The sequence below is a fragment of the Lolium perenne genome, chromosome 4 (assembly GCF_019359855.2).
Source record: "Lolium perenne isolate Kyuss_39 chromosome 4, Kyuss_2.0, whole genome shotgun sequence".
Classification (NCBI taxonomy): domain Eukaryota; kingdom Viridiplantae; phylum Streptophyta; class Magnoliopsida; order Poales; family Poaceae; genus Lolium; species Lolium perenne.
The window spans coordinates 80,687,641-80,703,279 of NC_067247.2; the positions used below are offsets into that span (position 1 = coordinate 80,687,641).

Below are 15,639 nucleotides of genomic sequence, written 5' to 3' on the forward strand. Positions count from 1 at the left end.
AGGACTACCTGCAAAAAATAAGATTAGGACCGACCGGCGATGGTCGATCGAGCCAATTCTGGCTGACTAGCTGGTCCATCATTTTCGGAGTGTATTCCCTCCTGGTAAAAAAAACAATCCACCTGAGCAAACACGAGAGAAAATGAGACCATCCTATCCCATCCATTGTTTAGTTAGCAACCAAACAGACGTCTCTAGGACAACCATGAGAAAATGATGCAACTTTGTTATTATCAAAAATCAATTCATAGAGACAAAGCCATATAAACGAAAATATTTTCCTATTCCTGCAAAGCAAGAGAACTACCACGTAACCGTGATCTAGATTATGTGACAAGCCATGGAATGATTAATATTAGCATAGTGAATAGCATCCCACATTATAACATAAAAAATGGTTGGTGTATAGTCTCCTGTTGAAAACAAAATCTGCATCATGTACCTGCATGCCTATTTGCTCAGATGAAGCAAAAGAATTACACCACTGCATAAAGAAAGAATCACAAGAAAATCTTAGTTTTGAATGACACTTTCAATTTCCATAACCACGTAGAACGGACTGTACTCTAGACTCAACTAAAATAGAAAACATATTATTGAAGGTAAAGCAACCAATTTAAGTCCCATCTAACACACATTTTCGGTCAAAACAATGAAGTTATAAAATCTAATAACTATATCCTGCCAATAATATAAGTAATGACCAATGAAAGTGCATCGAGAATCAACATTGCAACATATTATTCCTAAAATAGAGGCCACAATAGCATGTTCATTCTTTTCGTAAAAAAAAGCATGTTTATTGAAACAGATATTTAGAAGTATATGGTATCTCTCACATAGTCTTTCACCATTTGACCACTTACCCTCTGAAAAACTCCCAACATCTTCAAACTTTAACGAGCCAAACTTAGGATTTTTTTTGGCTCACTTATGTCCCTTCCAACATTTTAAGCCCCTCATTTACCCCAAAAGTGTATAATTGCCCGTCACAACGGGGACGACACCGGAGCTGCAGGGGAGAGCACGCAGCAGATCTTAGACCGCACTTACCACGCGGCACGACGCGGCCTAGAACAAGTGCGCGGCGGAGCAGCCAGGGAGACCGACATAACAGTGACCTCCATCCTGATGCGAAGAGGGCCACGAGACCAGATTCCCGCTGCTCCCATCACCGGTGCAGCGAGGCCTTTTCTGGCGGTGGCCTCCAAGGGCGACGGGGTGGTGATGGAGAGAGGGGTTGCGGCGGTGGGGAGCTAGGTTTCGCTCATGTGCCGCCAGGAGGTTCATAAATTGAATTAGTCCAGAAGTTTATGTTGTCGGTATTCCATGTTTAAACCAAAGGAAAAAATAGCGCGCTATAACAAAATAGCGTGGGTCTAAAAATACGCTATTAGCATGCTATAGCGTGCTATTAACGCGAATAGCGCGCTATAGCGCCGAAATAGCGTAGCGTCGGCTCTGCAGATATGCTATAGTGTGCTATTAGCGTTAGAATAGCGCGCTATTTTTTTCCATGGTTTAAACTCTTCGCTGGATGAATCATTGGTGTTTGATATTTCTCAAGGACCATGCTCTAACTTGCTTGCATATAGTTGTGTTAGCCTACAAACTTTCTTACATGATTCTTTTATCATTGTTTTAATTTTAATAGTTGTGTATTCTCTCATATCCCCAATTTAACTGTGTTAACATCTTCTGAAATGATTTAAGTAGTACCTTTCAGTAGCGGAAATTGATTGGCTCCCGGGTGCGTTTGCACCCTCCACCCGAAAAAATTATTTCTAATTATAAGAAGATTCCAACAATAAAATTCACATGTACATCTCGACAATCTTTGTGTGTTCGTACATTTTCATAAAAAAACATATATTTTGTGGTTGATGTAAAAAGATAAAACATGTCTCACAGAAGCCTTATTTTTAGCATCATTTTTTTTCTTTTTTTACACAGCCCAAGCGACAAATCGATTTTTCATTGAAAGAATTTGTGTGCACGTAGCATATGAAGATGTACACGGGAATTTTTGGTTTGGATTTTTTGAAATTTCAAAATGTATCAAAGATGCATTTCAAAATGCCAAAACATCACCTTCAGCAGCGAAATTTACAATTATAAGATGGGTGCTATTGTTAGTTGATTGGAGTATAGTTGCTAGAATCTTGTTTTGCAATATTAGATAGGTTGCTGAAGAAAGCTTGAGGGTTTACCTCTCATATAATATTAATTTTGTGAAATTGAAATAATAACATCATGCTTTGTTATGTACGTTATTCGTGTTAGGTTGATATCTTTCCCGTGTGGGCCCAACGGCCCACCGGGCCCCTTTGACCTGTGCCCTGATCGGGCGCGCCCAACCCACTATGGTTGGCGGACCCCTGTCACGCTACACTATATAAAGAGGTTTGGGGCCGGCGGCACGCAACATGAGGTTCGTCGCGCGCCGTACACCCCACTGACATACCCTAACGATCTAGGCTCGCAGCAGTGAGGGGAAGCTCCGCCACCACCACCTCGCCCACTCCCTGCCGTCGCCGTTGCCTTTCACCATGGCCGGTTCGACGGGATGTTCGTGCAAAGGTGAAGGTACTCCTTTCTCTCTCATCTCTCTGGCATCTCTCTCAGTTTCAACAGATCGTGATAGATAGATTCATTATATAGTTGTTACTACCGCATAGATATCTAGCCTAGTCGATCCAAGGGATCTAACAATTCTAAGTTGCAGAATGGTAAGCCTAGATGCATGTTTAAATTTTGAGCTCCATGCTTATTAAACTTAGATCACTTGTACTGTTCGTTTTAAGCTTGACGCTTGTTACAAACCTTTGCTCGGCAAAAACCACTGAACAGTGATTAGTGTTCATAACTTTGTAGGTAAGGATCATACACAAGCTCACGGACGCCTACAAGTCAGAGAATGAGATCGCTAGGGTCACAAATGAGGACGTGATTGATCTTGGAACAAAGCCCTGGACAAGCGTTGTGAGTCCCTGTAGCTGCAGGCGGAGAAGCGTCAAACCCATTATGTGCCGAATACCGTTGCCAAGTTGAACTTGGAAGCGCTGGATCTGGCAGGCAAAAAGCGCAATCCAAGTCCAACGAAGTGGAAGCAATGGGCGAGAAGGCAGTGAAAGTGCTGGCCTTCCTCCAGTCAGACCCTATACTCCCGTGAAGAGCAGTTTTGGTTCTTCCTCGTTTGGAAGTGAACCTTCATTACTATGGACGTCACTGGCCACCGGAGGGCAAAGTCGTAAGATGCGGCTCGAAGGCAAGGAGCGGCAGAGCTGGAATGGCAGGAAAGGTGAGGCGCATCACCAGGCGGAGGTGCTTCCTCCAAACAATTGCAACTGCCAAATTGCCAACACCTTTGCTCTCCAAATAGGCCTACCATGCAACGCCGTTGTGCAGAACTTAACCAATCCCATGCATGTAGACTAGCTACGCCATTCGGCCACTTGCATACCAACTAGATTTTTTCCAATGCCTACAATTCCCATAAAATTAGTTGACGCTCTATCCTACATCTGATCTATAGATTCATCTCGGCATACACTGACTAATAATATATACGATTCTACCGATTTTTCAACAGCACACTTCAGCTGTGTTAAAAGAAAGAAAGAAACACTCCCTCGAGTATAGATGTGTATATAGTGACTAATTGGCAATATGGACCTATCTGGTATATATCGAGGGTTCCATACGAGGACATGCCACTCCAAATGCTAGTGATAGTACGTGTTAGGTGTGGTAGCTTGGTGGGTGATGTTTGAATCAAATCACTAAGGCGTTTCAAAGTACAGATTCCTATAAGATGGGATGTAGATATTTAGCAAATGGTTCAGTGGCCTTGTACATCACTAACCAAGCTAACAACTTCAACAAAGCAGCACTTGCTCGTGAACGATGAAGAAGCAACATGGGCTCCTTAATCGAAATTCGGGGAAATTAATTTATGTCCCCGATAATTCTGTACATACTACTTGCAGTGAACACCGTAGAAACGAATTATGGGTTAGTCTGTGCTAAGTTCTTTAACAAGGACTAGGAAACAAGGCCAGGGCGCCAGGCGCATGCACGGCCGCAAATTCCCAGCAACGTCGGCCACTTCCAGACGCTGGCGCTATAGATGAATGAACCTAGTGCTGGTTTCACGCGTATGGCATCATCCTACGTGTTCCTGGCGCGGTGGTACAAGCGGACGGTGCGCTATTTAAGCAATCCTCGACCGCACTGGTGATACGGATATGCTGTGAAGGACTAGGTAGCTCCCTTTAATCTCTTTTTTGAGGGATTTTTCTTTTTGGAACTGGGGAATTTTTTAAGCTGGAATAGGATTTCCATTAACCAAAAGGTACCCAACCCAGCCAAACAGCTTGGGGTTCATGGACCATCTTCGTGCCATAGTTGCGCCAGCAACCTTATTACACGCCCGCGGGCAATATAAAATAGAAAACGAACTAAAATTTAAGAAAATAGAGCCTTTATCTCACCAAAAAGAACTCCATTTGGTGCTAAATCATACTCATCAGACTGAATAGCTTGAACCAGTATTTGGGCATCTGTTTCCACTTCAATCTTCGATATTCCCCATTGTTGAGCCATAGTCAGGGGTTGAATGCATGCTTCTGCCTCCGAATGAAGGGCGTCTTGGATGTGATCCAACCTACCTGCTCCTTCTAAACAGACATCGCCCTCTGAATCACGTACGATAAAGCCCTAGCCACCATGTGTGCTTCCCGCGTTGAAGCTACCATCAACATTCACCTTAAGGACGTCCAAGGGTGGGGGGCTCCAACTCTGAGACTTTTCTTCTTTTCTTCTGTGCTGCCGATCAAAAAATTCCCTATATTCCATGGCATCTTGCTTAATCTGCATCACCACATGTTCATGCGTGAAAGCTTTGCCCTCAAAGTTTTCAACGATTTTTTTAACGAGAGCTGATTTCTGTCGACCAGAGTGCAGCATCTTAACCAGAGCTATGTATTTGTCGAACCGTCACGCTGTGAGGAAGAAGAAAGAAAAAATAAGCCTGGACTAGTGGGCTTAGGTAGGTTGTTGATGACAAATCAGTGCCACATCCTATATGCCGACCTAGCAGAAATGCTGGACTTACGGACTGGACGAGCTACAGAAAGCCTACATTAAAGTTCAATTAGATTCTTGCCAAATTGGAGTCAAAAGTGGAGTTTATATACACGCACGGTAAAAAAAAGTTAAAGAAATAGAATTAATAAAACTTGCAGCTATAGAAAATCTAAGTAACACAAGGCTCACGTTTTAGATTACAACCTAAAACCATTATAAATGTTCACTATCTAGCGAATCTAGTAGAATTTCTATTAAACGAGCACATGGGCCTTCCATGGTGAAGCAACACTAGAGAGAGGTAGGGTCGGTGCCCTTCTTCACATCGAGAGACCCCGGGGCGGCCGTCTGTTCGCCCTTATTGTGGTGCTTCCCTAATTATGGAACACACATGTCGTTGAGCTTGAAAGCAAATTAATGCGGGTTCAATATTGGTTCCCAAAGAAATTAGATTATAAATTTGATGATTCAGTAGACATGTTCGCAAATAAAAAAAAGGATGAAAAAGAAACTTCATGATGATTAGAAGATTAAGGATATATTCTTGAGTCTTTTGAGCGGCCAAATGATCACAGATGGTTGGGGTCGCACTACCATGGTAGGAGCTAGTTAACACAAGGATTGAGATAACATGCTAGGTGCTAAAAGGAAGGCCATCCCGAAAGGGTTGAGAAGGCTCAACATCAAACTTCTATGATTGTCCAGATCCTCTGGAGTAATCTGCTAGAACTTCCTCGTGATATAATAACAAATTTCCTAAGTTTACATACGTGATGGATGCACGATTTATTTTCGGAAAGAACTCACATGATAACCAGACATTTAATTAAAGAAAGAAATGCTTTATATATAGAAGATACTAGTACAAAATTCAAACAATGGCGTGCCAAACTTGCTTTATGAAAATTCAAACAATGTGACGAATCTCCCTCACTACTCTGTGGCTTTTCTGGTGTCTAGATCAGGAGCAGCCAGAGTGTGATAATAAGAAAATATGCCAATTTTACATACTTTGATGAATGCGTTTGAATAAAAAATAACATACTTTGATGAATGCATGATTTATTTTCGGAAAATAATCACAGGATAATCGGACATTCGATTAAAGCAAAATAATGGTTTTATAGAAGATACTACTGCACAGAACCCTATCAGAGAAGTATGTTCGGAGTGTCATCATACGAAATTGCACTGGATGCACTAAGAGGAGCTTGGCATGGTACATACACTTAGCAACGAAGCATGCAGGGAGGTGAAATGAGTCAAGAAGCAAGGGAGGAACAGGTACCGTAAATTAATCTTCGTTCCATGATCAGTCGCTGAGCGGTTCTGCATTTGACGACTATCTCTCACAGTCGAGTTACTCGGGTGGCAGAACAAAGGCTTCCCACAAAACAGAGTTTGACCAGGTACCCTTAATCTTTTTTCTGTGATCATCCCAGAACAGAGTCGTCGGGCCGCTCTGCACTATCTCTCACAGTAGAGTTACTTAAGTAGCAGCAGAAGAAAGCCGTCCCACTGAACGGCACTGTCCGCCAGAGGGCAAAGAGAGATGCGGATTTCTGGCGAACAGCGGCAGGGTTGGAAAGGCGATGGTGAGACGCATCACCAGGCGGAGGTGCTTCCTCCCAACGACTGCTAAAGTGCCATGATCTTCGTTCTCCAAATAGACCTAGACTACAGGGAATTTGTGTGCGACTTAATGGGTGCTAAACCGATAACATGCATGTAGACAAGGAATTCCATTAGGCCACTTCCACACAAACGACTTTTTTCACAGTGCCTACAATTCCCATAAAATTTGTTGACATTCTATCCTACATCTGATCCACACATTCATCTCGGCATACACTGACTAGCAATACGTGTTCTGTCTATACATATTCTACCGATTTTTTGACAGCATGCGTTGTCCGTGTTTAAAAAAAAACCACACCCTAAAGTGTGGATGTGTATATTAATTGACAATATAGATGTTTCTGGTATATATCGAGGGATCGATACGAGGAGGACATGCTTCTCTAAATTAATGCTAGTGATGGTGTTACGTGTGGTAGCGTGGTGGGAGATGCTTGAATCAAAGCTAAGAGCATCTCCACTCGCACGCCCCAAATAGTCATCGGCAGGGCGCCAGCACTACCGTATGGGGGACACCGGCAGAGCATCCTCTATTTGAGGATGATGTTTCCACACCGACGTCCCCATACGACATCCCAATAAAATTTTAAATTTGGAATGAAATTTAAAAATTGAAATTCATACGAAATTCATACAAAAGTTACTCGAATTTAAACCTAAATAAAATTTAAACTTAACCCTAATCTACTGGCCGTCAGTTGGGGAGCGCGACGGGCATGCCTTGTCGTCGTTCTTCCCCTTTGCCGCCTGCGTCCGTGCCCACCTCTCCGCCCTTGTTTTGCGCATCTGGCGGTGGAGCATGGTGGCTGGCGTCGCAGGAGCTTGCCGGCGGCACTGTCTGCTCAGCGCTGCCAGCCATCACCGAGACGCCTCGTTCTGGGCGAGCCTCGCTTGCTCGCGGGCGGACGCCTTGGCGTGGCGATGAGCGTTCAACTCGATGAGCTTTTGTCGCTCCTCCGCCATGAGGAGGCGTTCCGCCTCCTCCGTGGCCGCTCGCTGGCGCGAGATCTCGACGGCGTGCTCGAGCTTCTCGTCGTTGAAGAACTCCCGCTCCTCCTCCTTCAACCTCCGGAAGCGATGCGCGTTCAAGGACGCCAGGATCGCCGCATGCTCCGGGTCGGCGGGGGCTTGTGGCTTCTCGCCCCACTGCTCCGCCTCAGCTTCTACGTCTGCGACGAATTCCTCGTCCCACACCGCGAACCGTGGGTCAACCGCATCGTCGGAGCTGTAGTCGGCGTCGGGCTGCGGCTGCGATGGTGGTTGAGGCGCTGCAGGCGGCGCGCGGCCGTTGTAGCCAAGCATGGAGTACGTCGTGCGGAGCTGGCGCAGCATTTTTGTGGTGGAGAGGAGATGATGGTGCGGCGGCGCTGGTGCAGACGAGAGAGGATAGCGCGGCTACGATGGTGGAGATGAGAGGATAGCGCCGTGGCGTTGGATGGCGTACGCACTAATAGGGATGCCAACTACCCGCATTTACGGAGGCGGCGTAGGCGCGTGGGGGAGGCGGGTGGACGCCGCGTGGCCAGTCGCCGCCCTCGTCGCTGCCTCGGTTTCCGCGAGGGAGACCATTAATGCTGACGACCAATCTTCCCGTGTCGTCTTCAACGCGAACCGTCCCGTCCTCTCGCTGACAAGGCGGTCCCACCCGCGAAAATGACGTGCCGTGAGGCGCCGGCGGCGCGCCCGATTCGCGCCCTTCGTGAGGGGGCCGGCATGGGGTTGTCGACGCTTCTATTGGGCTCGAAAAAGCGTCGGCGTTTTTTGGGCACGCCGGTACGAGTCCATTTTCGATCGGCTCCCGAAATGCTATCGGGGCCGCCGGTGGAAATGCTCTAAGGTTTCTCCGTACGACGTGTGCTCCGGTGCCCCCCCCCCCCCACCCAGAGTCGAAGAGGTAAGTTTATCAGGATATCCTGACACCGGAGCAGAACATTCTCCGTACAGCTTCTTATAAGATGGATAGAGTTTACTGGCCTTGTACACCACCAACCTAACTACTTGAACAGAGCATCACTTGTTTTAACGGAAAAATAAGCAATAGGGAATTCTTAATCCAAATTTGGGATAAATAATATATGGTATGTACATACTTGCACCAAAGAAAGTAGAAGCAAATAATTGGCTAGTCTGTGATTAGTTTTTTGACAAGAGGTAGGAAACAATGGTTAATGCACATGTGCATACGTATTACATAATAATTATTATTATATTGTGATCTGAATTCATAAAAAGGCTAACTTCTGAAGATTGGAGCCCATCTCCAGGTAGCGTTTGGCCAAAGCGAAGATAGAGGTAGGATACGGATCGTCATTACCGCCTATTTATATCTCTTATAAGCGGTCAATTAGTGCTTATCAAATTACCAGATAACCTAGGACGTTTGTAAACACTACCCGATATAATAACGTTTTGATGGTTGATGCTCGTGGTTTTTACCGAATTTATTATTTGAAATAATAAGGTTTTGGCACTTATGCTAAATAAATAAAAAAATACAAAAAAATTCTCGTGTATATCTTAACATGTTTACATGCTTACAAAGTTGTTTTAGCAAAAACCAACATGTTCTGTACCCTGCAAAAAGATAAATTTTAGTGCTAAAATATTTCGGAGGTGGTTATAGTGCTATTGATGGAGATGATGGAGATGTTGATGGAAAGACTCACCCCACGCCAAAGAGGAGTTGGTGATGATGATAGCTTCAATGCCCCCTCGGCGGCAGCCACTGAGTAGCAGAATTTATCCTCTCCCGAGGAAGAAGATGACTTTCGCTTCTGCCTCTGAAAAAACCCTCAAACTTACAACGTAACTTTTTTTGTGAGACGGAGCACTAGGTAAAAATGGGAGGTTGATTAGGTGCTCAAGGGGAAAATGGGCCTCCATTGCGCATCCAGGAAAGTGGGCCGCATCATGGGGCCCACTTTGGCCCTCGTGGCTCTCTTCTTGTCCCTCAAGTGCTCCAAGTGTTGGTTCTAATGATAACATTTGTTGTAATTTTATATAAATTAATTGAGCTGCTTAAGGTCGCTGAAATAGAAAAATAAGAAATCTTCCAGAATTAAATACCAAAACATTGAGAATTTGGACGAATGTCTCATAAATCATCTAAAACTTGATAAATAACTTCAATCATGCTTAATTATATTATGGTAAAACATACTCCCTCTGTTTCCATGGAAAAGAGATTTACGCCTTGTTCAAAGGAGCGGAGGAATCAAATTATATGACATATAAATGGTGATCCTAAATGTATGTATCAACGTGTCATGTAAAACAGGCAAGCATATACACTCCATAAGTATGGTAACATAACATCATTATGTATGAGTGGACCCACCGGAAAGTGATTACTATGGCGTCATGGGAGGCGCCACCGCTCACAGCCTATGACGACTTCACTAGTAGGTGATAAGCACTACACAAGGGTTTTCATGGTGGTGACAAGTGTTGCGAACGGGAGCCACACAAATAACCCCTCGTGGGTTGTCTTCAAGGAGGCATGGGTTTCCCATGTGGTGGTCCACTGGGCTTAGGTGTGAGGTTATCCTTAGACAATAATATTCATTGTAGTCCACCTTAGTAGTCATCGGTGCCTCCACATGTATTACATGAAGATAAAGATGGGGCTGCGTGGACACTAATAGAAAGCGGAATGAGATGGATGCAGATAAGCACCCTCGATATTTATATAGAATGGGAACACAACAAGATGAGAAGAGAAAAAAGTATCACATGTTGGACCCCACATGTTGTAAGTATGGCAACGGCTACTAGAAAAATCATTACATGGACAGTCCGTGAGTGGAACCCACTAGGAAGTGATTACTATGGCATCATTGGAGGCTCCACCGCTCGTGATGACTTCACAAGTAGGTGGGAAGCATTTCACAAGGTTTCCATGGTGGTGCCAAGTGTTCCTTACAGGAGCCACGCAATAACCCTTGCTGGGTTGTCTTCGAGGAGGCATGAGTTTCCCATGTGGTGGTCCAGTCGTGCTTAGGTGCAGGGCCGTCCCTATAATAATGTTATTAATTGCCGTCTAACTCAGTGTTCATCAGTGCCTCTACATGTAATACATGAAGATAAAGATGGGGTTGCGTGAACAAGAATATAAAATGGAGGAGACGGATACAGATAAGAATCCTCGACATTTAATATAGAATGGGAACACAACAAGAGGAGAAGCGGAAAGGTAGTGCTAGCCTGGAGAAACGTGTCATGCTAGGCGGCCGTATACACGTCGTAAAGTTAGCAACAGTTACTCCAAAAATGATTATGTATATATGACATAATTGGAAACTGTGCTAGTGGCACCCACTAGGAAGTGCTTAATAAGTGAGTATCCAAATTTTTAATTGTATAAAAACATCTATCTATCATGACAAGTGTACCATCTTTTGCTTCCTTCTAGAAGAGAAATTGAGAGCTATCAAAGAGAACAAAAGCTCACATAAGAACACACATCTTCCTCTCCATCCCTCCTTGTTACTTCTCCCATCTTAGTAGCCACCAAGTCTCTGCATCTAGCCCTCCGCTCTCTTTCTGCTCCCATGGCCGAGATCGCACTTAGGTCGTGGAAGGACCTCCCTGCCGACGTCCTCACTGAGATCGCCCGCCACTTACCATGTCCTGTCGACCGCCTCGACATGTCGAGGACATGTCACGATTGGTGGTTCGCCGTCCAACGGACCCCGCCCCCTCGTCAACTACCGTGGCTCCTCCTCCCGGACACCACCACTTCTCCTCTACGATGGTCAGGCAGAACACGGAGGGTATCCTTTTATTGCATCCTCGGAAACGGAGACACCCACAACCTCCGCATCGGGGAAGACACTTGCAATGCGCGCTTCTTCGGCACATATGATGGTGGTTGGCTCATGCTCGCCTGTGGTCAGACCAACCGCCACATGCTCCTAAACCTCCATACTGACCGACGCTTATTCCTCCCCGACCACGTCTATTGTGTGGACCCCGTGGGACGAGGTAAACTGACTCCTATGTCCATATCCATCCTGGCCGCCACTTTCTCTTCCCTGCCAGGGCGGAACACGCAGTGCTTTGGCGCTGCCATCATCGACTCACCGCATTTGATCCGTTGCCCGCAACTTGCCTTCTGGAGCATGGAGGTGGCCCGTGATCGTCCTCCGGCGGCCATGGGCTTCATGGAGAAATTATGTGAACCGTGGTCTCGAGGATGTCATACATCATAAAGGAGCTTTCCATTTCCTCACCAACTTGGAGCATGTCGTCGTGTATGACATATCCAAGCTGCAAGAAATTGAAGAAGGTTTTGCTATATGTTTGAAGATAGATGCGCGCCACTACGACTACTTGATGCAGGGGGGACCTCGCAGCTCCGGATCTGTCAGGGCTCGCTACCTCGTGGAGTCCCGTGGGGAGCTGCTGATGGTCATGAGATTCGCCGGAGATTCTCCTAGATGGTCCCCACACACAGGGGGATTCCATGTGTACCAGGCGACGCAACGCCTCACCGGCGCTGGCCTGGTTCAGCACGCCTGGACCGAGATGCCTTCGCTGGATGGAAGGATGTTGTTCGTCGGGCGGGGATGCTCCAGGTCCTACGAGGTGGCTGATTTCCCCGGCTTTGGCTTTGGAGAGGGCATCTACTTCATGGATGACAGGAACTCCAACGACATAGACATGGTGTGCCTGTCTGCGTATGGGGCACCCCGGCGGCGCTACGCCTGCAGTGATAACGGGATGTGTCGGTGGGTGGAAGGGGAGCCGCGTCTCCAAGTGTTCCGACGCTGGTTCACGAGCAAGAAACATTCTGACTACTCGACCCCGATGTGGTTTATCCCCTGAGGTCTGTCATATGCAGGTTAGCTCATTTTAGTTCACTGGATCGTGGTGTTGGGTACCACGTCTGTTGTTTCACCGCTAGAGCTTAAAGACTTGTAGTTCTCCATTGTTGTATAATTGCTGTACTATTAAATATTTGTAACAAAGTTTTTTTTAATCTGCTCTAGCGGTTCATTTCCTTTTCAAGGCAATGGTGACAGCTTGCAAACTTCACCAGCTCTCCTGCAATCAGAGATAGGTCGAAGGACTAAAAAAAATACTTCTAAGACTCACTACCTGGAGTTCAAAGAGCAACATGAATTGAAAAAAGGAAATAAGATGAAATATGTAGTATGATAGCTTCGTATCATAATTGGAAAAACAAAACAAGAAAAATTTGTAGTATGATAGCTTTACATCAGTACCGAGAAAGGACACCCATCTTATAACCAGATGAAGAACCAGACCCAAATCTTATAGCCAGATGAACAACCAAACCCAAACATCGAAATACAAGATGCAAGAGTACTCACAATTGCACCCAAAGGCTTTGCAAGCTCCCAATCTAGATAACTGGTATCTCGAGTAACATATAAACAACAAAGAGACTTGCGTGCCAAAAAAAAACACAACTATAAATGCCTCACATTAAAAGTCAAATATTACAATCAAACTATGCCTCACATTTCAAAACAAATAGCGCTGTAAAAACTTATTTGTTACCAAGCCCTAGCTGCTGTTGTGTGGGCCACTTAAAGCAGAGATTTTCCAGTAGTACTAAGGATAAATATTTTGAAATTGGTAAATTCATAACTCTACATAATATTTTCTATTGTACCCCAGAGCATAATTATTAATATGAATTTTCAAGCCCTCTTTTCATGTCAATCGAGACTGTGAGGTAGTGCTACTACTTGCTGATACGTCCAATTTGCATCACTATTTTATATCATAATTTGCTGTTATTCATTGATATATTTCATATTAGGATACAATACTTATGTTATTTCATCTATTTTGCATGTTTCATCATTATTGGAGGATCAAGCACCGGAGCCAGGATTCTGCTGGAAAAAGCACCGTCAGAACGCAATATTTCGGAAGATCAACTGTGGAAGGAAATTATACCAAAAATCCTATTTTTCAAGATGACGAAGGAAGCCAGAAGGAGGAGCCAGCTGGACCCAAGGTGGGCCCAGACCATAGGGCGGCGCGGCCCATGGCCTGGCCGCGCCACCATGTGGTGTGGGGGCCCCACAGCCCCTTTCGCCTCCTTTTCTTCGCGAAACCCTTCGTCCCGAAGACCGAAGCCACAGAGGGTACCTCACGAAGGGTTACAGCCGCCTCTGCGGGGCGGAGAACACCAGAGAGAAAAGAGCTCTCCGGCGGGCAGGAATCCGCCGGGGAAATTCCCTCCCGGAGGGGGAAATCGACGCCATCGTCACCGTCATCGAGCTAGACATCATCTCCATCACCATCATCATCATCTCCACCATCATCACCGCCGTCTCCACCGCAGCACCTCGTCACCGCCGTAGCAATTTGGGTTTGATCTTGATTGTTTGATAGGGGAAACTCTCCCGGTATCTATTTCTACTTGTTGTTGATGCTATTGAGTGAAACCATTGAACCAAGGTTTATATTCAGATTGTTATTCATTATCATATCACCTCTGATCATGTTCCATATGATGTCTTGTGAGTAGTTCGTTTAGTTCTTGAGGACATGGGTGAAGTCTAAATGTTAGTAGTGAACTATGGTTGAGTAATATTCAATGGTATGATATTTAAGTTGTGGTGTTATTCTTCTAGTGGTGTCATGTGAACGTCGACTACATGACACTTCACCATTTATGGGCCTAGGAGAATGCATCTTGTACTCGTTTGCCAATTGCGGGGTTGCCGGAGTGACAGAAACCTAAACCCCCGTTGGTATATCGATGCAGGAGGGATCGCAGGATCTCAGAGTTTAAGGCTGTGGTTAGATTTATTCTTAATTACTTTCTTGTAGTTGCGGATGCTTGCAAGGGGTATAATCACAAGTATGTATTAGTCCTAGGAAGGGCGGTACATTAGCATAGGTTCACCCACACAACACTTATCATAACAATGAAGATTATTTAGCCGTATGTAGCGAAAGCACTAGACTAAAATCCCGTGTGTCCTCGAGAACGTTTGGTCATTATAAGTAAACAACCCGGCTTGTCCTTTGTGCTAAAAAGGATTGGGCCACTCGCTGCAATTGTTACTCTCGCACTTTACTTACTCGTACTTTATTCAGCTGTTACATCAAAACCCCCTGAATACTTGTCTGTGAGCATTTACAGTGAATCCTTCATCGAAACTGCTTGTCAACACCTTCTGCTCCTCGTTGGGATCGACATTCTTACTTATCGAAGATACTACGATACACCCCCTATACTTGTGGGTCATCAAGACTATTTTCTGGCGCCGTTGCCGGGGAGTGAAGCGCTATTGGTAAGTGGAATTGGTAAGGAAAACCTTATCGTTTGTGCTGATTTTATTTCTGCCTGCTGCTATAAGTCATTATGGAGAGATCTTCTCTTCAATTTCTATTTGGGAAATCTACTACTACTGCAACGGTAGTGGATGAGGCGCCAGGTGAGGAAGTGATACCATATAAAATACCTATGAAAATTATTGAACGTGTTATGGATAACCGCTATGAAGGGGATGAACTATCCACCCCGGAGATCATTTATTGTTCTTGCATGAATTATGCGGTTTATTCAAGTGTGCAGGTATTGCTATGGATGAAGTGAGGAAGAAACTATTCTCTTTATCACTGTCTGGTAAGGCGGCGCATTGGTATAAATTACTGGATAATGGGGATTCTCTTGAATGGAATGATATTGTGCCCCGGTTTTATTCTAAGTTCTATCCTCCAAGTGAAATTCACAAGGATCAGAATCGCATATATAATTTTTGGCCTCATGATGGAGAGAGTATTGCCCAAGCTTGGGGGAGATTGAAGTCTTTAATGCTCAAATGCCCCATTCATGAGCTTCCTGGTAATGTTATTGTTGATAATTTTTATGCAAGACTTTATTTTCAAGACAAGACCTTGCTGGATACTTCTTGTTCTGGATCA

At 45.0% G+C, this 15,639-nt stretch overlaps 1 pseudogene; it reads left to right on the forward strand.

Annotated features, from left to right (window-relative positions):
• Nucleotides 1-11,215: 11,215 nt before the first annotated feature.
• On the forward strand, nucleotides 11,216-12,584 carry LOC127348465 (uncharacterized; annotated as a pseudogene).
• Nucleotides 12,585-15,639: the final 3,055 nt, after the last annotated feature.